General features: G+C 39.7%; 1 pseudogene; it reads left to right on the top strand.

The window, feature by feature from the left end:
• The first annotated feature begins 2,506 nt into the window (after window positions 1–2,506).
• Window positions 2,507–21,861, top strand: LOC148587023 (respiratory burst oxidase homolog protein F-like; annotated as a pseudogene).
• Window positions 21,862–25,126: the final 3,265 nt, after the last annotated feature.

Genomic DNA, 25,126 nt, shown 5'->3' with positions numbered 1-25,126 from the left:
TTAGTTTAACTTTACCTCAAATGTATGAATGTTATGTGGGCTTTAGATCCAATGGTTTTTTGACCTGGTGTAGCCATTCCAAATGGTTAGGTTAGTACAGGACGGACATCATTAGCGGTGTAGGCCACCCGAGGTCAGACTCGGTCGTGCCGCTAGTGTTATGTACGGTAGCGTACAATGGCTGAGGCATCGGCATTGTATTATAGGTCCATCGAGACAGCACCAACCCTGCTAAGAAGGGGTAATATCTTGGGTAGACCATACTGTTGAACTATGACTGTTATTCTATATCATATGCATGTATCATATATCTATATCACATTCTTGATAAAAACTGTCATATGAAACTATCTCTTGCCTTATGAAAATGGAGTTCATTACTAGACTGGCATGGACATTATTTGCGTTAATATTCACTAAATCTTAGACTTACCCCCTTTTTATTTATATTTTCCTTATCATTACGAATATCTCCGCGGTTTAGCTATCCTAGATGAGGATACCGTTAGAGTCGACTTGGGTGATAGCACATGACCTGATTCAGGTCATTTTTTAGGACATGGACCCGGTTTGGTTGAAGTCTATGCAGAAGGATGGAGGAACTGCCCGTGATGATATGATCGAGATTTTAATCTCGCTAGCCCTACTTAAGCTTAGATCTAAGATTTGATCTGTTGATCTTTTGTTGGAACAATGTCATGGTATTATGTTATGGATTGTAATCCTGTTTGATGACGGTCTGATGACCGGTACCTTTGATGGTTATCTTTATATTATGAGGTTTTTATATTTACTCTGGTGCATGTTGTGTGATGTTAAATTTACTGCTCTCTATTTCCTATAGTTTTAGTAATGTCTTTTGCTGAGATTTTCTCGTTTTGACGAGAAAGATTGAAATCCCTGAGTCTTGTCCCATGAGGGATAGGGCTGGGAGACGAACCATGACGTTAATTATTAGTTAATTGATTTGCCCATCGGGGTCATTACGGCAATAATAACAAACATGAAGAATAAGAAATAAGCTCGAAATTACCTTGAGGATGACAAGACCTCACCAAGGCTTCTTCCTTCTCTCTCAAAGATCACTCCTCACTCTAGGGTTAAGATTTCTGATGTTAAGGAAGGTTGAGGGTCAAAGACATGGCTTATATAGGTGCTTGGGGCGTGCCTTGGTTTGAAAAAGTGTAGAATGGGTTAAAATTGCTTTTCAGATGTGGCAGCGACCGTTTGTGTACTATTGAGCGAGCGCTCGGGAACTATTTACACAATAGGTAAAAATGTTCAGGCGTACATTTGGGCTTTCCCCAAAGGGTTGAAGATTGTTAAGCGAGCGCTCATGTGGTCCCTGGGCAAGTGCTTGCACCTAGACCAAGAACGAGTGCTCGCGTGGTCCCCTAGCGACTGCTCGGCCAGTGAGATGGTTTTGGGGTTTTTGCTTCTAAAAGTCTCAAGGGGTTTGGGGTATTTGAAAAAGGTTTAGGCATCTTGGTTTAAGGCTTTGTTTTAAGGAAACATTAATCGGTTAAGTAAGAAATCTTTAACCTTTTAAAATAGGTGTTTTGTCGGGTATTACAATTATAATATAAAAAATAAGCATGATTATTTAATATTGTTAGTGTGATATCTATAATATTTCAATACAAATCAAACGTATATAAGTTTGCACATTCGAAAAAAATATAGAGAAAAATAAACAATTTTTTTAATGAAAATTTGTTTCCATAGGTATACATGGTTTAAGGCCTCTTTGGGATTGCGTTTAAGGGCTTCAAAAGTGCATTTAACACCTTAAAAGCTCGTTTGAAAAAAAAAAAAAAAAAAAACTTGTTTGGTTAAAAAAATTTGAAAGTGCTTTGAAATGAAAAGTATAAAGAAAAAACAAAAGCCTTTTAAATAAATGGACTAGTTGGCCGATTTTTTCTTCCTTTTTTTTTTTTTTTTTTTGTTATCGATATGACCGATTATAAGTAATTAATGTAGTATGTTTTTATATTTTAAATGTTGTCTAAAGGTATACAGTACTATAGTTTAGAATATATATATATATATATATGTCGTGCATTAAATTTCTCTAAAGTATTCAGTACTGCATTAATGAAACATTTTTGTTTTTTTTCCCTAAAATGAGCCGGTCTTGGTAGAATATGAATTTATATTGGTTAGTTAGAGGAACCCATAGTTTTTTTTTTTTTAATCAAATAAGGAAAGGGTTACTGGATTAAAACACTAAAAAAGGGGTGGGTTCCCCCACATTAGATCCAAAATGAAAATTACAGTGCAACAAACAATAGGAAATGTGTCATATAAAATACAATCAATTAATCAAGTTAAATTTCAATTTAAAATAATAATATCTCAATAGATATAACTTTATCTTATTATTATTCAACCCAACCTACATTAATTGATCATGATTGCTCTCTTTAATTTTTTATTTATTTACTTTTAACTTGAATTGTAAATTGTTTAGGTTGACATATATCCGGGAAACGTTTTGATGTTGAAGATGTCTAAGCCACCCTGGTTTAAATACAAGAACACTTGTTAATCCAATGCCCCACTCTTTCGAGATTTCAGTGGTAATTAAAATCTTGAGGCACTAGAATTTATCTTCATCCTTTATATATATATGGTAATTTGGCATGATGATGATTTTATGTATCACATGCAGGCATTCATATTCCATTACATCTGCTCCCGGAGATGACTACCTAAGTGTTCACATTAGGCAGCTAGGTGATTGGACACAAGAGCTTATGTGCGTATTCTCTCAAGCCATTCCTATGGCCGGAAATAGTACTGGATTCGCAGGGTTGACGAAACAACCCAGAAAGGGTACATTTTTGTTCTAGTGCTTTCTGTTGAAGCAGTTTTCCGAATGATGACGTGGGAAAGGGCCCAGCACAATACTTGATAACCGAGTGTTGAGCTGAGAATAAAGGATAAGGAAAAAGGGATCAAAGCTGCCGGCGTTGTCCGGCCAGTGGAAGCTCCGATGCCTAAGTTAGTTGAAGTGTTCAAAAAAAAGATGAACTTGAAGATTATGGATCAGGGAACAGATAAGCAAAGTATTCAGTTTGAGGGTAAAAAGAAGTTACCGAAATAGTGAAAGGGGACCCCCCTTTTATAGGCATCAGATTGTACCGGTTCATCTAACACTGTGGACTTTTACTGAGGGTCCACGTGTCAACAATATATCGAAGAACATCAAATAGGATATTTATTCAGATATGTTCATTATTTCCTAAGGGTAACACTCGGTACTTGCCTCAGGCTCGGCTAACCGAGCCTGATAACTGAGTGTCGATAATATAATCTATATAAACCTAAGTCTGCCGAACATGAGTTTATTTTGAACAGTAAAAATGACCGAGTGTGGGGGATGGGCCAGTAGGTTCGAACTGGGCCCTACCCAGCTGAAATATGACCCAACAGTTACCCCCCAATTTCCTTTTCTAACAGAATAAGGAAATTACATGTAGAAAACCTTCCTTATAAACCTTCCTTCCCCTTCGTTCAAACCCCACTGTTCTATATCGCAGAAGCCATTGTTGCTCTTTCGGAGTTCTATCGATCTTCTTCTTTCCTTTCAACTTGATATTTTCTTTATTCAAGCCTTTCTTGAATTCATCCGTCCTCTGTTTTAACGTTCAGTCAAGCACTCCTGTTTTAGCGTTGCCTACACATATTCCCACAGGGACTTACTTCCATCTTTCGTTTCACATTCCTCTACTGTCGATTCCTGATGAGTCTTAAGGTTGAAGACGTTCCCAATGAACTGGGTGAATCACACCCTATTACATGGAGATCCAAACTGTCGGGGGAAAATGAACAGCAGATCCGTGAAGCTTGTCACCTTCCTGACTCGGTTCAGCTACGGTTCAACGACGATAAAGTTTGGGCTGTGGTGGATGTCGATAGTAAAGAAGCCCGAGTTTATTTGGACATGTTCCAAATTGGTTTGAGGTTGCCTTTCCTGAGGGTAGTTCGGGAGTTGCTGAGTTACGTTCGGATAGCTCCACATCAGTTGGCGCCGAACGGTTGGAGAGTATTCTTTGCCTCCATGATTGCTTGGCCAATGATCCTCGGGGTGGATTATCCACTCACAGTTACGGAGTTTCTCTCGGTCTACCGACTGACGAAGTGTTCCAGAACCGAGTTTCTGTACACTTTCCAGCTCAGAAGGAAAAAGAAACTCTTTACCTTCAGGCGCACATATTTGAGAAACTCTTCACCTTCAGGCACTCTTCACCTTCAGACGCACATATCTGTTTTTCAGGTCAACAAGAACCTCATTTAACCCCAGTGGAGGAGAAACGTGTGAAGGATGTGCTGAGGTACGCCGAGCTTAATCCTCTGAAGATGGATTACGACGTTATCATGGTTGAGGAGAACCTGAGGCGATATGTGTGGACCCCCGCACCCGCGAGGCTAGTAGAAGCTACTACGCCGAGAGCACCAGCTATCGAGGTGCCGAGAAGGCCGACTGCTAAGGCTGCCGAGTCTTCCAAAGGGAAGGGAAAGAGGAAAGCTGAAGATGTTCCTCTAAAGAAACCCTCAGCATGGCCGCCGGTTAGTGCAAGAGTCTCCCTGACGATTGCTGATGAGCCCGAGGGTCCCAAATTCCCCTTTCCGAACAAGAACAAGAAACGAGTAAAGACCACTGCTGGGAAGACTAAAAAGAAAATCAGGGCTGCCGAGGATAGCTCGAAAACAGCCGGACTTGTTGCCGAACCTACAGCGGAAGGAGTGACAGGAGATTCGGCTGCTATGACTGAAGAAGTGAGAAATGGGGGCGCCATTGATCCGAGAGCCCCTGAGCTTGAAACAACTGCTCCTCATGTCAGGGCATACTCCAATGTCCTTGGCGAGGTCAGGGAGTTCCTGAGTAGGCAGGATAAGTCGGCTCAGGATGCCCTTCTTGCAAAGCGGACTCCTCCGTCTTCTTCTTCCCAACCTACCAGAGCCGAAGTTTCAACTTCTGAAGCTCTGGAAGTCACACCCCCCTTAGCTGTTCCTCGTCCCTCTATTCCAACTGAGGCTGTACAAATAAGTTCTTCTGAATCCGAGGAACAAGATCCCATAAAGGTTGATGAAGTGTACGCCTTCTTGGCCTCCAAAACAACACCTGCAGTACCCTTGGCGGTTATCCACCCAGGACAAACCAAAGGTGAGCCTTCTTTCCCACGCCCCGAGGTTGACAGAACTGAGCCTATGGTTGAAGAAATCATAGGTAGTGGACCTGAGGTTGAAGAACTGGCCACTTCTGGTCCCTCGGTCACCGAGGTTGCTGACCAAGTGCCGGTATTTATCGAGCCAATGGACACCGAACAAACCTTTGTCGAAGAGGTGGTTGAAATGTCCGAGGATGAAGAGCAACTGGACGCGGAACTTGCAGCAACCGCTGGTGGAGTTACTGAAGAGGAAGTGGGCTTCAAGTTTCCAGTTGGCGGTGAATCGCCACATCTTGGAGAATCGTCCCAACCTGTGAAGAGCGAACCACCGAGCATGACTACGGAGAGTCCTTATTAGCCTCCAACAAATATTTACATGGAGAAACCTACCGGGTCTTCAAGGGCAGCCGATTCCTCGGCAGAACGTACACCTGACCCAATCTTTTAGACTATTGGGGAGCCCCTCTCTCGGCTAGGTGACAAATGGCTCGATAATCCTTTCGCTTTACTGGCCAGTGCGATCCCAGCCACTAATCCAGTGGACATAAGTGCTCAATTCCCCAAGGAAGTGATGAAGCATATGTTGTACCATCAGCTAGAGGTAAATATATTCCCACTTACTTGGTTTCTGATAGCAATATTTTTATTCTAATAGAATTCTTTCTATTTGCAGGGGTCAATGAATAGCATGAATTACTACCTTCGTTTTAGAAGGTCCGCTGAGAGTATGGCTCGGGAAACCAAGGAAATCAAGAAGAAGCTTGAGGAAGCTGAAGCCAAGATACAACGTCTGAAAGCTCAAAGTGCTGGGGCTATCTCTCGGTCTCAAAAGTTAAAGTCTGAGCTTGCTGCCGAGCGAATGATGCATGGAAGTTTAAAACACGACTTCTCGACTCTTGAGGAAGGAGCAACTCGGCTCAAAAAGAGCTTTGACGAAATCTCAAGATTGGAGCCCGAAAGTACAAAAAAAAAGCTTGATGATGCCGAGGCTGAGCTTCGTCTTTCCAAACAAAAGGTTATAGATCTGGAGGCTCGGTGCTCTCAAGCTCTTTCTCGGGTTCGAAAACAAAGTATCCAGGGGATTACCGAGAGATCCAGGAACAGACAATTGCTTCTCGATAATTCAGCCCTGGTCGATAAGGTGGCTTCCTATAAAGAAAAGCACGCTGAGGCCGAACTTCAATGTCGAGCCGCTGAGTCTCGAATTAATCAAGTTTCTGAAGAGTTTGAGAAAGCTCAAAGATATTCGGTCATTAAGTGTACCAAAGCCGAAGTGGCTGAGGGAAAACTGAAAACAACTGAAGAGCAGCTTCTGGCCTCAGAAAAAAGAAGAAAGTCGGCAAAAAAGAAAGCCAAAGCTGCTGACAAGAGGGCTGGGGGTTTTAAAGGGAAATTCCTGCGAGCTAAGGAGCAAGTTTTCAAATACAGGAACAAAGCTCGGGATTTCTATAAGCAGCTCTCTTTCGCCTCCTGGGCTCGAGATTACGGTTGGGGCACAGGTTTCATCTTGGGTTTCGAAACCTTCCGCAGCTGGTCGAAGAATCCTCCCGAGGGTGTCGACCTTAACACCATAAAATCTGAAGATGTTCCTCCCACAGAAGAGGCCATTTCAAAGATTGCCATACTCGGCAAAGAGCAGATGCCTGATTGCAAAGGTATCACAATATTCGGCTTCGACCCATTCGCTCGGCGTGCGACTGGGGAATCCTCTGCTGCAGCTGAACGTCCTAGGGCTGAAAGATCTTCAACTGTTGATTCGGAAGAATCAATAACTATATTTGATGAAGAATGGGACTGTGCCTCCTCTTGATCTTCCTGATTTTCCCGATTGTAAATATCAGAGATAACATATCTCTTTTTGTATCTAATTATCTTAGCTTGTAAATGAAGGAAATTTTTTCATAATGAAAGAAATTTTTGTTCTTTTGCTAATATCAACCTTGCACACCGATAGATCTTAATATCAACCTTGCACACCGATAGATCTCAGCAACTTCATGCAAACACACTATGTATACCCCCCCGATTCCCATAGTTTATAAATGCAATTTTATACTAATGGGAATCTTAATGAGGCGTAAAAAACTTGAACCAAGTGTAAAACTTGAATTAATATCGTAGCATGCTGCATGTTTGACCGAGAATGCGCTGCTGGTGAATAAATTACACTTAACTATGATAATAATATACTTTGCTTGAGAAAAATGCTTGGTATGAAGGTTTAATACTCGGTGGATGCTGTAGTTGTAAGGATGCTTATGAACTTCATCATCGGGAAAGTGCCTTAGTGATGTTTACCAAAATACGTTCAGGAACTTCTCTGGCTATATTTCTCCGACGTAGAACCTTTGAGTAAAGGTTAAGTTTGGAAAGCGCTTTGTTCAGCTATATTTCCGAACTATTCCTTGGGAAAGTGCCTTAGTGACGTTTCGCCGAGTTACACTCGGGAATTCTCAGGCTATGTTTCACCGAAGGGGAACCTTTGAGCAAAAGGTTTAAGTTTTGGAAAGCGCTTTATTCAGCTATATTTCGAAACTCTTCCTTGGGAAAGCGCTTTAGTGACATTTCACCGAACTGGGTTCGGGAAACTCTCTAGCTATATTTCGCCGAAGGGTTGGAGAGTGTTATAAGTATTTCTTCAAAAGATGACTCTCGGAAAAGCGCTTTAGTTCAGCTACATTTTTCTGAGTATAGAATAGAGAATTTTATTGGATGCTGAGCTTTGGCACGTTTTGGCATGCCTGGGCATTTGGCCTGCTCATGTTCTTCTTCCTCGGGAAAGCTCCTTAGCAGCATTTGGCCGAGCAAAACTCGGTAAATTCTCCGGCTATGTTTCGCCGAGGTAGAACCTTTTCAGAAAAAGGTTTGCGTTTGTTTAGTGAAAGCGCCTCGGTAAAAACATATCGAGTGATGCTCGAGAATTCTATGGCAATTTTTCACTGAAGGTTTTCAGAAAGTGTTTATAAGCATCTTTCTAAAGATTGTTTTTTATCTGAATTTAATCTCCGAGCGTTAACCGAAGACATGGGCTGCCACATGCTTTAAGATTTCTGTATGATTATAACCTTACAGGATCCTTCATTAATATGCATCGATTTAACCATAAAAAGAATACAACAAAAGTGATGCTCTAAGAATTATAATTCTATACAAAATACTTCTTAAGATGTTCAGCATTCCATGGTCGTTGGAGTTGTTTTCCTTCAGAGTTTGTAAGATAGCAAGCTCTCGCTTTGCCACATTTGATCACCTGGTATGGTCCTTCCCAATTCGGTGCGAGTTTTCCTTCAGTTGCATCTTTGGTTGCTAAGGTGACTTTTTTCAGAACCAAATCTCCAACTTGGAAACTACGACGTTTCACCTGTCGGTTGAAATACCGAGCAACTCTCTGCTGGTATGCTGCCATTGTGACTTGAGCCTGATCTTGTTTCTCTTGTAGCAAGTTCAAATGTAGCTTCAAACCTTCGCCGTTGAGATTGGGGTTGAATGTGTCCACTCGACAACTCCCCGATCCGACCTCTGCAAGGATGATAGCCTCGGTTCCGTAGGCTAAGGCGAAAGGAGTTTCCTCAGTCGGAGTTCTCTTGGTTGTGCGATATGCCCACAAAACTTCAGGAAGATTTTCCGCCCATCCCCCTTTGTGCTGATCGAGCTTCTTCTTCAGAATCTTGAATATGGTTTTGTTAGTTGCTTCTACTTGTCCATTTGCTTGGGGATGTCTTGGGGATGAAAAGTATTGCCGAACATGAAGTCCGGCACACCAATTTCGAAAGGTCTCACAGTCAAACTGTTTACCATTGTCTGTAACAATGGCAAGAGGAATCCCATATCAACAAATGACACTTTTCCAAAGAAATTTCTCGATGTTCTTTGCGGTAATATTCACCAGAGCTTCAGCCTCTGCCCACTTGGTGAAATAATCGACAGCAACTACAACGAACCGCACTCCTCCTTTGCCTGTAGGTAATGGCCCTACTATATCCACCCCCCATTGTGAAAATGGCCATGGCGAGGAAACCGAGCTAAGTTCTTCAAGAGGTTGCTTGATAACGTTGGCAAAGCGCTGACAACTGTCACAAGTTTTGACCATGTTTATGGAGTCCTGGTTCATACTCGGCCAAAAGAACCCTGCTCTCACCGCTTTGTGTGCTAAAATGCGGGCTCCCGAGTGACTGCCACAGATTCCTTCATGAATCTCACGAAGGATATAATCACCCTCTTCTTTAGAGACACATTTAAGGAGAGGTAACATAAAACCTCGTTTAAAAAGAGCTCCATTGACCAGCGCGAACCGAACAGCCTTTCTTTTTAACTGCACTGCCTTCGTCTTATCTCCTGGCAGAATTCCCTTTTTGAGGTAATTAACAATTTCTTCAGCCCAAGCAGGCATGACTTCGATAGTTAAAATAAGAACCTTCTCAACGATGGAAGGTTGTTGCTGAATTTGTACTATCTGGTCAGTCTCCCCCACTTCACACTCGGTTGAAGAGCCCAAATGGGCTAGATGGTCTGCCTTCTCATTCTCTTCTCTTGGAATTTTAACAATGCAAAACTTTTTGAAAGTTTTTTGCATACCTTGAATTTTGGATAAGTAGAGCTTCATCTTGCTGCCCTTAGCCTCAAACTCGCCGCAAATGTGGCCGACAATAACTTGAGAATTGCTCCGTACCTCTACAAACTCTGCCTCCAGCTCTTGGGCTAAACCGAGTCCTGCTATTACAGCTTCATACTCGGCTTCATTGTTAGTAGTCTTAAATTCCAATCTCAATGAACTCTTCAACTCTCTTCCGTCTGGTGTAATAATTACAACCCCAGCTCCGCCATTTCTTTTGGTGGATGAACCATCTACATAAATTACCCATGTTCTCTCATTCAGCCAATCCTCTTGGTATTGAACGTTGGTGAATTCCGCCACAAAGTCTGCTAGAGCCTGACCTTTAACAGCATTGCGTGAAACAAAGTGAATGTCGAATTCACTAATCTCAATCGCCCAGTTGACCAAATGACCAGACAAGTCCAATTTTTGAAGTACTTTTTTCAATGGATACTCGGTCAAAACATTGATCGAATGAGCTTGGAAATATGGTCGGAGCTTCCTGGAAGCAACTACCAGGGCGAAAACAAGTTTCTCCATCTGTACGTATCTCTCCTTGGCCCCATGTAACACTCGGCTGATAAAGTAAACCGACTTCTGAACACCCTCTTCTTCGCGAATCAAGGCTGCACTGACCGCAGTTGGAGATACGGCTAAGTATAAATATAATACTTCTCTAGGGATAGCTCGGCTAAGAAGAGGTGGACTGACTAGGTACCTCTTAAGTTGTTCGAATGCCTGCTCGCATTCTTCAGACCATTCGAAAGCTTTGCGTAAAATCTTAAAAAATGGGAGACACTTATCTGTAGACCGAGAGATGAACCTATTTAAAGCTGCGATTCTTCCTGTTAATTGTTGAACTTGCTTCACATTTTTTGGAGATTGCATATCCAACACCACCTGGATCTTCTCTGGATTAGCTTCAATTCCTCGGCTAGACACCATATAATCGAGGAACTTCCCAGATGAAACCCCAAATGCATATTTCATAGGATTAAGTTTCATCTTGAAACGCTTCAATATCCTAAATGCCTCCTGCAAATCTGTCACATGATCTATCCGCAGCTTGCTTTTTACCAGCATGTCGTCGACATAAACCTCCATGTTCTTCCCAATTTGCTCTTGAAACATCTTGTTTACCAGCCTCTGGTAAGTTGCACCGGCATTTTTCAAACCAAATGGCATAACTTTGTAGCAGTATAAGCCTCGACCGGTGATGAAAGCTGTTTTTTCTTGATCAGGTGGATGCATAAAAATCTGATTATAACCCGAGAAGGCATCCATGAAGCTCAACAGCTCATACCCTGCCGTTGCATCAACTAAAGAGCTAATATGGGGTAGCGAAAAACTATCCTTTGGGCAAGCCTTGTTAAGATCGGTAAAATCCACACACATTCTCCACTTCCCAGAAGACTTCTTAACCATCACTACATTGGACAACCAATTAGGGTAATGTGCTTCTTCGATAGACTGGGCTTTCAGAAGTTTGTCCACCTCCTCGACAATTGCCATGTTCCTGTCGGGAGCAAATTTCCTTCACTTTTGCTTCACTGGTTTAACTTCTGGATTAATGTTCAAGTGATGAACAATATCCTTGGGATAAATCCCTAGCATGTCTTTAGGAGACCATACAAAAACTTCGAGGTTTTGCTGGATAAACTGAACAAGGACCTCTTTAACCTTAGAAGTTAGCTGAGAACCGATCCTGCATGTTTCGCTCATCACCTAGACTGCCAATCATTAAAAGTGTTAACTTTGGGCATTTCTTCAAAGACGTATGGTAACACCATCTGGCAGCAACTTGGTCTCCCTTAACTTCGCCGACTTCCTCAATGGTTGGGAACTTCACTTTCAAGTGATAGGTAGAAGTAACCGCTCTCAATTGATTCAAAGCTGGACGACCAATGATCATGTTATAAGCTGATGGTCGGTCGATGACCAAAAAATCTATCATGATAGTGGATTGCCTGGGAGCGGTTCCCGCTGTGATTGGAAGAGCAATCAACCCAATGGGTTGGACACGCTTACCTGCAAACCCTATCAATGGTGACAGGAAGGGTTTCAACTTCTCTTGGCTAATGCCTAATTGTTGAATAACTGTCCAATAAATAATATCAGCCGAGCTTCCATTGTCTATCAACACTCGGTGAACGGCATGGTTAGCCACCGTTAGAGTTATTACCAATGCATCATCATGTGGCATCGAGACTTCTTTCGCATCTTCCTCCGAAAACGTTAGAATACTCGGTTCTTGTTTCTGGATTTTGGAGGGTTTTTCAAGCACTAGGATTTCTTCCATTCTTGCCTGCTTGGCATAAGCCTTCCTCGCTGAGCTTGATTCTCCTCCACTAGCAAGGCCTCCCGAGATGGTACGAATCTCACCAATAATAGGTTGGTTCTGGGGACTCTGCTGCTGATTCTGCAAAACCCTCGGTTCCTCACGCCTCTGCCTTTGATTGCGTGATCGATCACTATTTTTTCCCGAATGCTGACCCTGACCATCCTGGGCGCTCTTCCCCTTGCCATTTTCCTCAGCTAAGAAATTCAGCAACTTTTCATTCCTCAGAAATTTTTCAATCTCGAACCGAAGACTGATACAATCCTCGATTTGATGCCCGTGATCATTATGATACTCACAAAACTTTCGAGTATTACGATTCTGGGGTGGAGACTTCATCCTTCCTGGCCATCGCAAGCTCGGATCCTTCTTAACTTCCATGAACACCTTATAAACAGTTGTATTCAGGGGTGTCCATCCCACATATTGTTGATGCTGATTTGGCCGAGAAGGTAGATCGACCTTTCTTTCCAGAATCTCAGGACTTTGGCGATCCTTCTTTTTCTTCTCGACAAAGACCCTCGGTTTCGTCATACCTGGATCAGTAGCAGGTTTGTTCTCAGCAACTTTAGATTTCAGCAACGCTGAGATAGTCTCTTCCTGGTTGATGAACTCCTCCGCTTTGATGTTGAACTGTCGCAAAGTTTATGTTTTTGGCCTTTTGGACAACTCGGCCATCAGAGGCCCTTCAGTCTGTATTCCATGCATCAATGCTGAGAGAATGGTTTGCTCGTCAGTACTCTCCACCGCCAGCTTCTCCCGATTGAACCGCAATAAATAATCCTTCAAGGACTCGTTCTTCCCTTGCACTAGGGATAATAGGTATGCTGGATTCTTCTTTCTTCTTCAAACGGCAAGAAATTGTCCTAAGAACTGCTGCCCAAGATAATCAAAAGTATCAACAGATTTAGGACTCCGACTTCTAAACCATTCTTTGGCAACTCCCCTTAGAGTTAACGGGAAGGCTCGGCAAGCGATTTCGTCAGGAGTTTCATGAAGGATGATGTGAGCTCGGAAGCTTTCCATGTGGTCGGAAGGATCTCCACTTCCGTCATATTCGCCGATCCGAGGAACCTTAAAACTACTAGGCATTGGAAACCTCATCACACGATCAGTAAAAGGTAAATTGGTATGTTGCATGAGATCCTCAGTGGCGGACCAATTTTCCCCATTTTCGATTAAGAAAGCCATCTTTTCAAACTTCTCCTGGAGATCTTTAACGTCTTTATGCACTGCAGCCTCTACAGGCTTCTCAAAATGCAACAGAGCATGACGAGAATGGCTATACTGGGAATGACTATGGTGAGTTTTGGCGTGACTGGACTCGCCATGGTGTGACTTACCACCAAGCTGTGAACTTTTGGCGTGCTCTCATCGGTGAGTGTTTGCTTTGGTCTGAACAGTATGTGGATTTCCTCGTATTGAACTTCCAGCGTCTTGTTGGGTTGATTGATGCCGAGCTAATGGTGGTGGGTCCCTAAAGGACTCCTCTTGTCTTCTCTTTTGTGCCGAATCTTCTCTAGGAGGCAACCTAGAGACGATCTCTTCATTCTGCTTTCTCATAGCCTCAACCGATTCGGCTATTCATTTCATGAAATCAACCATGATGGCTGTTGGGGGATTTAGATCGTGTGAGGTTCCGGGTACATCTGGCTGGATGATTGGAATAAGATGTGGAGATGTGCTGTGATAAGCGTCGAATGTTGCACATTCAAGCCCCTTAATTTGCATATGTTAATTCCTTAGCATTGTTATTTGTTTGATTTTGTTTTGTTTTTGTGTTTTCAGGTTATAAATAAAGATGCAATTAATTCCATTCATTTTGGGCTTAAAAGCACACTTTGAGAAGACCTAGAAGATATGATTAAGCTTAACAAATCATGGTTAAGTTTAATCAAATAAAGGAAGGGATTAATTCGGAATTTCTCAAATTGGAGTCAAAATCGGATTGGATTCAATTTGGGATTCTGCATACGTCTCGGTATTTTGGTCATAACTTTCAGTTCAAATATCCGATTGAGGTGATTCAAGCGGCACTGGAAAGCTAACTCAAATTACTACAAATCATTGTGAAATAGTATTTTCCTAATTCGGAGCGCCGCAATGCCAAAATCGTCCCGCAAGATAGGAATGCAATTCTGGGCGAATCCTATTCCGATTTGGACTTAGGTTTTCTTTATCCTAATTGGACTTGGACTTAAATCTCCGAAATTTCTAGGTTTCCTTGGGCTTCTAGGACTGGCTTGCTCCCTATAAATAGACCCTTAACCTTCAAGAGAAGGTGTGCTTAGTTTTAGATACAAAAATCTTCTTGGAGGCTTGACAAGTTGAAGAGGAGATAATCCATGGCAGGAGGCCATCCTAGCACCCCAATGAGCGGCTAATTCTGTAATAGGGTGTTGATGTAACCCTATCCAAGCACAATGGTTTGATTGTATTTAATTTCTAGATTTTCAATTTATGCATGTTGATTGTATAATTATGAGGATTGCTACAATTGATTTATGTTCTTAATTATTAAATGCAATTGTTCTTAAATTCCAAAATCAATATTTGTGAAATTCTTCTCTTGTCTTAGAAAGTATTTTACTTTTATTGATCTCAAATCATTCTTATTTTCTGTGATTATGAGGATGATGGTTATACAATGGGTTTAATTGACATATGACCAATAGGATTTGATAGGCCATGCCTAGGGAAGACGGATTGTACTACACCCTAGTTTAGTGTAATTTAAGTAGACAATCCGTGCCAACCGAAGATGGGTTACACTTATTCATTGATTGTATGTATCCTTTTAAAGAATTTGATAATTTATACCTAAGGAAGACGAGTCGTACCGCATCTTAGTGGTTAGGTGGACGATTCGTGCCAACCGAAGATAGATTATGCTTATTCTTTAATAAGGTAGTTTCTTGTTTATTTATAACATGCATAGAATGAATTTCTGGGATTAATTATGATTAGCCATTGTTGTGCGGATAGAGGTGAAGTCAATACCCTACACTCTCTCTCTTATTTTAAATCTCTTTTATTTTCATGCAATTTTAGTTTTAAAGAAAATCAAATCAATTCTCTTTTTAATTAAGTTAATTTTAATCTTTCAAATTTTGATAATAAAACCCCTACAGTCCTTGAGGTTCGACACCCTCTCTATAGCCGTATCCTACAAAGATTCGTCCTATTGCGAGTGGTTATTTTTATAATTGATATTTTTGGTCACAAAAATACCACATCAATTTTTGGCGCCGTTGCCGGGGACTGCTTAACGGTTTTATTGTCACAATTTAAGGATTGATTTTAGCTTAATAATTCATTTTTCTGCTAATTTTAATTCTGTTTGTGTTTTGTTTTTGTTTTATTTTAGAATTTGCAAACAGGTCCGTACCTGCCTTCACTGTGACTGCGATCGAGCGCAGATCGTGTGCGATCGAGCGCACGTACGCACTCCACCTTTTGCGCTCGATCCCTCCACTCTTGTGCTCACACCCATCTGCGGCAGTACGCTCGAGCGTACTCTGCCATGCGATCGAGCGCATTAGCAGCAGTCGGCTTCCAAATTTCCAAGGCACCTAAAGGCCGTTTGTGAGTTTTTATTTTTATTTTTATTTTTCTGTTGTTATTTTATGTTAATTATATTAGTTTAGTTCATGTGGGGAGGCATTCCAACACCCCATGGACCATGTTCATATTGCTATAGTCCTTATCATCATATTAGAGATTGTCCTACAACGGGACAATTTTCTAATTATTCTTATGAGCATATGAACAGACCGTTCTCTAGACCGGGGAATAGCCATTATTCTGATTCCTATAGCCCGGCGTGGAGCAACCAGTCTAATCTCTCGTGGCAAACTCAAGCTCCTGGGAATTATGCTCCACAACGTCATGAACTGTACCATCAGGCATATCCTCAATTCAATGATCAATCCTATTCTCCTCCATATCAAGCAACTCCATAACAGATATACCAAACCGAACCACCTCCTCCGATGGGTTCTGACTTTCAAGAATATCAAGAGGAGCCATCTCCCATCTACTGGCCTTCACAACAACAATACCAGGCTGCACCACCACCCTCAGATTCTAATTTTGAGGATCGGATACTAAAAATGATAAGTGAGCTAACGGGTGAGATAAAGCAGACGGTGAAATCTCAACAGGAACGTTATACCCCTCAATTCTTCGCCGAGATAGACGCCAGGATGGAAGCTCATGTTGAACAAATCGTCAACCACCTCAATAGGATGGAAGAAGAAGAGTTTCAAAATCAGCCGGTGGCCAATCTTGATGGACACTACATGGACGAAGAAAGTACTTCTTGTCATGAGCAAGCTATCACCACACTGAGGAGTGGAGAGGTGGTCGAAAACCACATGGAAGAAAGGAAGGAGGAGCCAAAGGAGGAGCAAATTGAGGTCCCACAGGATCTACATCGGGAAAAAAGCAAGGAAGCGAGCACTGAGGCTTCTTCACCATCACCTCCTATTCTAGAGATGCCATATGAGCTCCAAGCCCCTGTTCCAGGTAATTTGAAATCTTCATTTTTAGGGACAGATGACACTATCCCGGCCATTATTTCTTATGACTTACCAAGAGGCCATGAGGGTAGATTGTTAGGGCAGTTAGACGAGGAAAAAGAGACCATCGAGGTAGAAAAACTCCCCAAGTATTCTCCCCATTTTATTCCAATTCATGATCCCTTTTCGGATGAGAAATTGTTTGGAAATACTCAGAAGGATCTACCTCGATATGCTGACATATGGAATTACTTATTTGTGGGTAAAATTTATTCTCTTTGGTCTAAGAGAAGAAAAGATTGGTGCTTCAAGTTTAAACTTAAGGGTCAGAGAACACTGCGTACATCAAGGATATGGATTCCGTTGACTTGGCAGATTCCATATATTTTGACAATATGAGTCAGTTTCATAGGATCAAGTGCACGCCCTGTGCGCTTGACCCTCCACTCCACCAGGGCATATGATCTCCATCCAGGTTTATTTTATCCATTGTTGTTTCATTCTTTGTTTATCTTTTTACAACAATGTGTGCACTTGATTGGTATTTGGTTGGAGTATCACTTTATTTTTAGGATATGTGTTTTTGCATTCAAGTTTGGGGGTATGATATGCCCACATCTGCTCATTCAGGTATTCCTATACTCTTGATCTTATTCTTTAGTTCTATACATACATTGAGGACAATGTATGATTCAAGTTAGGGGGTATGGAAAAACAAAACACAATCCATTATTATTGTTATGTCATTCTTAAGCATATGGTTGAGCTTTGATTTTGGTTTGAAATTCATTGATAGGCTTAAAGTTATGAACACATGATCATATGACTTAGGGATTTTAAGTCTTGTTACTTACTTTTGGCAACATGAGATGCTTCTTATTTCAATTTAAATCTATATTGAGCACACTAGCACATGTCTGTGAGGTATGAATTTTGAGACCAATTATGTTTGTTTTCAATATCTTGAATTCTGTTGGGTGACATATTGGGTGAATAACTTTGGCATGCTATAAAAAATAATAATAATAATAATTAAATAAATAAATTAAATTAAATTAAATTAAAAAAATCAAGTTTGAATTTTTCGCTGAGTAACCGGACCTCTTGCCTCATTAAGCAGTGAGTGTTCGCGTCAAAAAGTGAAATTTTTGGGTTGATTAATAAAATGGCTAGCTTAGCTTCATAGTCTTTTTGACTCGAGTTAGTAAGTCCTTAGGGGTGTCTTTACACCTAATGCCCTAAAGCTATTTGGTTTGGGAGATATTGGCCTAACACTCGATACATGAGTCAACTAGAAAGCTTAAGGGAGCTAAGTATTACAAAGCCTTAATAAAAAAAAAAAATAAAAAAAAAAAAAAAAAAAAAGAGTATGCCTTGGTTGTTTCATTTGATATGAAGTCCAATAAATTCTAAGATGTTGATTCATTCATATTGGAATTATTTTGAAGCCTCATGATTATGTGTTAGTTCACTTTGCACTAATTGAAATTTGTGTATCTCAATCTACCATTTGTAAGTGATTTGACTTGTAAATTCCTGAGAATTTTGAAAATGAAGTTTATAATTTTAAGCCTGCTAATGAATGAGAACCATTATTTTTGTGATGCTTTATCCTTTCGAATAACATAATAATGACAATGTTTGTGGGTATCATTCCTGGAAAACCCTCACGAGACTTCACTCGTCCTCTAGGGAATGCCTAGGGGTTTAAAAGGCTTGTTGCATATGCTAAATGCAATCGTACATCCCACGAAAGATGGACTTATCTTTTTATTTTTCAGCTTATTTTCTGTTTTGTATTGCTAAGGGACTAGCAATATGTAAGTTTGGGGGTGTGATAAGCGTCGAATGTTGCACATTCAAGCCCCTTAATTTGCATATGTTAATTCCTTAGCATTGTTATTTGTTTGATTTTGTTTTGTTTTTGTGTTTTCAGGTTATAAATAAAGATGCAATTAATTCCATTCATTTTGGGCTTAAAAGCACACTTTGAGAAGACCTAGAAGATATGATTAAGCTTAACAAATCATGGTTAAGTTTAATCAAATAAAGGAAGGGATTAATTCGGAATTTCTCAAATTGGAGTCAAAATCGGATTGGATTCAATTTGGGATTCTGCATACGTCTCGGTATTTTGGTCATAACTTTCAGTTCAAATATCCGATTGAGGTGATTCAAGCGGCACTGGAAAGCTAACTCAAATTAATACAAATCATTGTGAAATAGTATTTTCCTAATTCGGAGCGCCGCAATGCCAAAATCGTCCCGCAAGATAGGAATGCAATTCTGGGCGAATCCTATTCCGATTTGGACTTAGGTTTTCTTTATCCTAATTGGACTTGGACTTAAATCTCCGAAATTTCTTGGTTTCCTTGGGCTTCTAGGACTGGCTTGCTCCCTATAAATAGACCCTTAACCTTCAAGAGAAGGTGTGCTTAGTTTTAGATACAAAAATCTTCTTGGAGGCTTGACAAGTTGAAGAGGAGATAATCCATGGCAGGAGGCCATCCTAGCACCCCAATGAGCGGCTAATTCTGTAATAGGGTGTTGATGTAACCCTATCCAAGCACAATGGTTTGATTGTATTTAATTTCTAGATTTTCAATTTATGCATGTTGATTGTATAATTATGAGGATTGCTACAATTGATTTATGTTCTTAATTATTAAATGCAATTGTTCTTAAATTCCAAAATCAATATTTGTGAAATTCTTCTCTTGTCTTAGAAAGTATTTTACTTTTATTGATCTCAAATCATTCTTATTTTCTGTGATTATGAGGATGATGGTTATACAATGGGTTTAATTGACATATGACCAATAGGATTTGATAGGCCATGCCTAGGGAAGACGGATTGTACTACACCCTAGTTTAGTGTAATTTAGGTAGACAATCCGTGCCAACCGAAGATGGGTTACACTTATTCATTGATTGTATGTATCCTTTTAAAGAATTTGATAATTTATACCTAAGGAAGACGAGTCGTACCGCATCTTAGTGGTTAGGTGGACGATTCGTGCCAACCGAAGATAGATTATGCTTATTCTTTAATAAGGTAGTTTCTTGTTTATTTATAACATGCATAGAATGAATTTCTGGGATTAATTATGATTAGCCATTGTTGTGCGGATAGAGGTGAAGTCAATACCCTACACTCTCTCTCTTATTTTAAATCTCTTTTATTTTCATGCAATTTTAGTTTTAAAGAAAATCAAATCAATTCTCTTTTTAATTAAGTTAATTTTAATCTTTCAAATTTTGATAATAAAACCCCTGCAGTCCTTGAGGTTCGACACCCTCTCTATAGCCGTATCCTACAAAGATTCGTCCTATTGCGAGTGGTTATTTTTATAATTGATATTTTTGGTCACAAAAATACCACATCATGCTGGGGTGTGGGGGTGTGTTCACCATATCGGAATATATGAGATTAGTAAGGATCGATAAAAACCGATTCCCACAGACGGCGCCAAACTGTTGAAGCAGTTTTCCGAATGATGACGTGGGAAAAGGCCCAGCACAATACTTGATAACCGAGTGTTGAGCTGAGAATGAAGGATAAGGAAAAAGGGATCAAAGCTGCCGCCGTTGTCCGACCGGTGGAAGCTCCGATGCCTAAGTTAGTTGAAGTGTTCAAAAGAAAGATGAACTTGAAGATTATGGATCAAGGAAAAGATAAGCAAAGTATTCAGTTTGAGGGTAAAAAGAAGTTACCGAAATAGTGAAAGGAGACCCCCCTTTTATAGGCATCAGATTGTACCTGTTCATCTAACACTGTGGACTTTTACCGAGGGTCCACGTGTCAACAATATATCAGAGAACATCAAATAGGATATTTATTCAGATATGTTCATTATTTCCTGAGGGTAACACTCGGTACTTGCCTCAGGCTCGGCTAACCGAGCCTGATAACCGAGTGTCAATAATATAATCTATATAAACCTAAGTTTGCCGAACATGAGTTTATTTTGAACTGTAAAAATGACCGAGTGTGGGGGATGGGCCGGTAAGTTCGAACTGGGCCCAACCCAGCTGAAATATGACCCAACACTTTCTAATGGAAATTCCCTCCATAATCTCATTAATTAGAATTAGTGATACATTATTTAATATGTGAATAAATTCCCCTATAGAGATAACAGTTGGCCGAAGCTCTTAATCAATGGACCTTATGGTGCCCCAGCACAAGACTATCGGAAGTATGATGTCTTGCTACTTGTTGGTATGGGGATTGGAGCAACACCTTTTATCAGTATTCTCAAAGATTTGCTCAACAACATTATCAAAATGGAGGACGCAGTAGTAAGTAACTTGTTTTATTTTGTCAGTCAACTTTTTATTTAAACGGCAAAATACTTAATTACATGCATGACATCAGGATTCAATCTCGGATGTCAGTGCTTACTTCTACTGGGTAACGAGGGAGCAAGGCTCCTTTGATTGGTTTAAAGGGGTCATATATTGATGAAGTTGTTGATCTTGATCAAAAGGTAAAAGCGAATGTTCTCTGGCATCACAAGTTTTTTTGTTGAAATTTCAGTACTAATTGTCAATAATTAGGGTGTCATTGAGATGCACAACTACCTGACTAGTGTGTATAAGTTAGGAGACGCCCGATCGGCCCTCATTTGCATGCTGCAAGCACTCCTAAGAATGGCGTGGACATTGTTTCAGGCACTAGGGTACATACGTAAAGCTCTTTGATAATTTACTACTTATTACTTTCATAGTAAATGTATAATTTAATTTTTTTTGTAATTAATATTTTAACACTATCCTCAAGTGGACTATTTTTATTGAAATTGGAGATCAATTAAACTCAAAACTTTGACTCTAATACTATGTTAAGTCGTCATTTATTCTAGAAGTTTAAAATAATAATAATTGTGAATATAACAATTTATGTTTCCTATGTTATATCATCAGGTTCAAACGCATTTTGGAAGGCCTAAATGGAAGAAAGTTTTCTCCATGATGTGTTCCAAGCACATTGGTGCAAGAATTGGTGAGAAAAAATGTCCATGAGCCCACAAAATTAAAAGAAAAAAAGAATATTGGCTGATTCAGATATATCTTCCAATGCTAATCAACACTTTTGTGGTTTTGGTGAATTGGATCAATTCAGGGGTATTCTACTGTGAGGCACCGGTTTTGGCTAAAGAACTCAACAAGCTCCGCAATGAGTTCAATCAAAAAGGCCCAGCCAAGTTTGAATTCCACAAGGAGCATTTCTAGAAAGACTCCATCTGGTGTGTGCTAGCTGTTGAAAATCAGATATGGTTTGCCTTCCTCGAATGTAACCAATATTACAAATTGATCAAAAGAGAAACCACCAATCATGTCTCCTTTGGACGAGGCCTTCATTCCCAGCTACTTTCTCTGCTTCGGTTTCAGCAACAATCTCAAACATAAACAACTGTATATTACCAACATACTTTAACCATATATATGGGGATATGATCAACACCAAAACTGCCATGGAAGTCAATTCAACAATATATATTTTTTAAATTTAATTTAATTTTTTTGATAGATAAAGTCAAATTCAACAATATAAAAACTACTATAAGACGAACCCTAATACAGACATATACAAGAGTGGAGAAACAAGAAAGACATACCTCAAGCAATGCACTTGTGTACTCATAGAATGCCTATGTGGCCCCTTCAGCCTTAACAGCGACTTGCATTGATAATCAAAATGATAGACCATTCACTGATAAACAAAACCCTAACCCTAACCATATCCTCATCTACAAGCCGGAGGACAAGATCAAGCATTATGGCTCTGACATAAACAGAAACACAGAGAGATCACAGAATACCTGAGGTCAAGATAATCATTCTTGCTTATAAATATTGAACATTTTTTTTTTATAAAAAAATAAAAAATAAAAAATAAAAAAGGATAATATTAAACAATGAAGTGTGTGTTCTAAGTAACCTAATCATATTAAATATTTCAGTCAATTAATATTGGATATCTTGGCAAATGCAAATATGGCCCATGGAAATGAGATTTACTAATTAATCCACCTAATAAACTAATATTTTCGTGTACACAAATTTCTTTCAAACTGGTTTGAAGGAAATTTCTATTTATAGAGAAATATTATTCTTCACACCACAATCATACTAATACTATACTGACATGACATATATGGGTTAGTAGCCCTTGTTAAAAAAATAATAATAATAAAATTCAACAACTATTAGCTCATGTTAATTATATCAAAATAATATCACTATGGTGTAAAGTATAACATTAATACTCTTCATTATCCGAGGCATATGTGGACTATATGCTATATCTTTTCTAGGATCCGAGTTTTGAGCGTTGAGACATGCAAGACATAAAATAATTATGCATCATTACATAAGTAATGCTTTAAGTAAGACTTATATCTTATTTTTATCCCACTAAGAGTGATGTAACTTTTAAAATTATCATTTAATTAAAATTTAATAATGATTAATTACAAATCTAATTGTAATTTTAAAAGCTATATCACCTTAGGAGATAAAAGGAAAATAGCCGAAAAATTAAGATGTGTTCTAAAATAAAATAAAACTTTAGCCTAGCAAATACCCCCACCAAAAGAAATGATAATAGGACGTGGTGAAAAGTGCTTTTCAAAGGATGTCACAAGGGAGGAAAATGATTGGCAAGGTGAATATTATGAGAATTTCACCTTCAGGTCTTTTCTCGGTTAGTAGCGCTTACCATATGGCAAAAGAGAAAGAAAATAGTTTACAGGCTAAATGTTCGTCAAGGATGGGAGATAGTAGCTTGTGGAAAGAAATTTGGAAGCTAAATATACATAATTCGGGTAAGAATTTTATGTGGAGGGCTTGTCATAACCTTTTACCCCCAAAAGAAAATTTGGTGAGGCAGAAAATAATTCAAGATATTTTGTATCCTATATGTGGTAGAGAAGGAAACTATAGTACATATTCTATGGACTTGTCCATCAGCCATGGACGTGTGGGGGGTTAGCTTGAGAATTTTTCAGGAAATGTTTATTATGGGAGAGAACTTTCTGCATCTGGCTGAAGGTATATTTATAGAGGAGGAATTTATTCATTTTGTTGACACAACGTGTAAGATTTGGTTCCCTCAAAACGCTTTCATTCATGAGGAAACATCCTAATGATCTGGTGCGGGCTGCCACTTCTAGTATTGAAGAGTTTCATCCTGCGCAGCATGTGGAAGAAGCCTCGAGGCCTTTGCCGAGAGTTTATCTGACGATATGGTCCAGACCTGAGGAGGGTTGGTTGAAGGTAAATTGTGACGCAGCTTTGGACCAACAAGGGGGACGTATAGGTATTGGGATAGTTGTTCGGGATGATGAAGGGAACGTGTGTGCAGCAAGAAGTTTCACTAGGAGGGGTTCTTAGGATCCCACACCAGCTGAAGCTGTGGCAATTTTTTATGGAGTATCACTGTTTCAAGCTTTGGGTGCTCAAAACATTTATCTTGAAAGTGATTCACAAGTGGTCGTCATTGATGCTTTGGTCTCAACTGGCCCTTCAGTGAGTAGTTTTGGGCATATTGCGGATGATACGATGGTTGTGCTTAATTCTTTTTCATAATGGAAGTGTGGGCATGTGGGTAGAGATGCAAATAGGGCTGCCCATTGTTTATCAAAGGAGGCAACAAATTAATTATGTCATGGATAGAACTTGGTGGGATGACACCCTATATTGTATTGCTGATATTGTAAGACTCGAGCGACCTGCTCGGTCTTGATTTTAACGTTTAATGAAAAGTTTTTGAGTTTTTATTCTAAAAAAAAAAAACAAAAACAAAAAAGTACATAAAGATGCAAAATTATGTATTGAAGGATTATCACATGGGAGAATTGAGAAAATGAGAGTAAAATGATGGACCAAGCTATGCATCGGTGCACCCTTTAATAAATGTAGTGGTGCCGCGGCTCGTTCCCAACAAATACAACTCTGACAACCCTTTTAATGGTTGTAATTGTTTTTTTAATGAACAGATCACATTTTCCATAAGAACCTATCACTATGCATGTCTAAACATACACTTTCTTGAATATTGGGCTTCCGCTGGATTAGTTTATTTGTGTGGCCCATTAGTGGATTGGTAGCACTAGAGAATCAAGGCATCAATATTGTTGGGAATAAAATTACACTACAAGTCCATCAAATTTTGGGTTTTAGGGCCAATAATAGGCCCATAGAGTTACTAATTAAATAGTTCAAGTGGGACACTGTTAGAATAATCTGGTCACAGAGTTCTACTCAAAGTTTACATTGGAGTTGCTGCCCAAGTCCAACTACAGCTCTCAATCCCAATTCAACTCAAATAAGAAGAACTACTCAAAGTCTACCTCAACTCTTCAACCTATAAATAGGGCATACACAGGGTACAAAAACATCTTGAAATATCATTTTATACTCTGAGATTCTCTGAGAATTAAATTGTTCTAACAGCCGCCATATGCGGGAATGATTATTCGTTCTTGATAAATCA

This window comes from Corylus avellana, chromosome 3 (assembly GCF_965113065.1).
Source record: "Corylus avellana chromosome 3, dhCorAvel1.hap1.2, whole genome shotgun sequence".
Classification (NCBI taxonomy): Eukaryota; Viridiplantae; Streptophyta; class Magnoliopsida; order Fagales; family Betulaceae; genus Corylus; species Corylus avellana.
Note: the sequence above shows the minus strand (reverse complement) of the source record. Positions and strands in the feature narration are given on the sequence as shown.